Genomic DNA, 1,900 nt, shown 5'->3' on the forward strand with positions numbered 1-1,900 from the left:
GTATTTGTTGAAATGTGGGTGACATGAATTGCCTATGTTTTGCCGAAATGTCGATTCAATTCCGTTTCGGCGAATTTCAGCCAAATTCAATATGTCCTATGTTTAGGGAAGGTCATGCCAAATTTTTGTATGAATTTGATCGATGCATGCATACGTGGTTATAATATATTGCTCCACGTGCAGGTGATCATGAAGGTCAATGGAAGGATGGTGGAAAGATACTTACAATCTACGGTGGATGACATGTATGAAAAAAGACTAAAGGATGTTGTATGTCCGTGTCGAAAATGCAAAGGAGGAGTCAGGCTCGACCCCTTTAAGGGTGGTAAATTCAAGGCGCAACTGCTCATGCATGGTTTCATGGATGGCCATACTCGATGGATAGATGATGATGAGGAGGAGGAGGACGTCGATGGGGCAGGAAATAACGACGTGGGGCCAGACGAAGAGATGACCGATTATGGGCCCCAAGAAGAAGACGACATCAGAAATGGCAATGGCGAAGAGGCAGTACAAGGAGGAGAAGACATGGACACGCCACCGTCTTCGTCGCTACTAAGTTCAGCCATGCGGGACCCGCATGTTCGAGACCTGCTTCACAAGAAGATGACTAGCGACAAAGCTGCTTCTAGAGAGGAGGCCAAACTGGCACAACTGGAGGTAGACTGATGAATCCTTTGTATGATGGTTGCGATCCCGAGGTGACCCGCTTGAGTTTCACGCTAGAACTTCTAAAGAAGAAGGCAAAAAAAATGGACGGATGCAAGCCTGGATGAGCTTCTGAAGTATCTAAGAAGGTTCTTCCCACAGGAAGCCTGTGTCCTACTAGTGTCGAGGACGCAAAGAAAATCGTGTGCCCTCTTGATCTGCCACACATTAGATATCACACATGCATCAACTATTGCATCATATATTAGAACGAGCACGCGGAAAAAACCATCTGTCCAAAGTGCAATGCTTCACAAATAAGAAGGCTGGAAAGAAATCTCCACAGAAAGTTGTATGGTACTTTCCGATCACTCCGCGTCTGCAGCGGTATTTCGTAGATCCTAAGGAAGCAAAGATTATGCGCTGCCACACGGAGAGGGTGAAGTCAGATGACGGAGATGATGCGAAGCTGTGAAGTAGGTCTCGAACATGTGGTCATCGAGTCTACCTCCAGTTGCGCCAATTTGGCCTCCTCTCTAGAAGCAGCTCTGTCGCTAGTCGTCTTCTTGCGAACCAGGTCTCGAACATGCGGGTCCCGCATGGCTGAACTTAGTAGCGACGAAGACGGCGGCGTGTCCGCGTCTTCTCTGCCTTGTACTGCCTCTTCGCCATTGCCATTTCCGAGGCCGTCTTCTTCTTTCGGCCCATAATCGGTCATCTCCTCGCCTGGCCCCATGTCGTTATTTCCTGCCCCGTCGACGTCCTCATCATCATCATCTTCACTTATCCATCGAGTATGGCCATCCATGAAACCATGCATGAGCAAGTGCGCCTTGAATTTACCACCCTTAAAGGGTTCGAGCCTACTCCTCCTTTGCATTTTCGACACAGACATACAACATACTTTAGTCTTTTTTCATACATGTCGTCCACCGCGGATTGCCAGTATCTTTCCACCATCCTTCCATTGACCTTCATGATCACCTGCACGCAGAGAAAAATATTATAACCACGTATGCATGCATGGATCAAATTCATACAGAAATTCCGCATGATCTTCCCTAAACATAGGACATATTGAGTTTGCTCAAAATTCGCCAAAACGGAATTGAATCGACATTTCGGCAAAACATAGGCAACTCATGACACCCACGGTTCAACAAATACACAATATAGGAAACTCAAATGCCACACACAATTCGGTATATTCTCATATCACACACACGCACGCACACACACACACACACACACA

The sequence above is a fragment of the Triticum dicoccoides genome, chromosome 2B (assembly GCF_002162155.2).
Source record: "Triticum dicoccoides isolate Atlit2015 ecotype Zavitan chromosome 2B, WEW_v2.0, whole genome shotgun sequence".
Taxonomy (NCBI): domain Eukaryota; kingdom Viridiplantae; phylum Streptophyta; class Magnoliopsida; order Poales; family Poaceae; genus Triticum; species Triticum dicoccoides.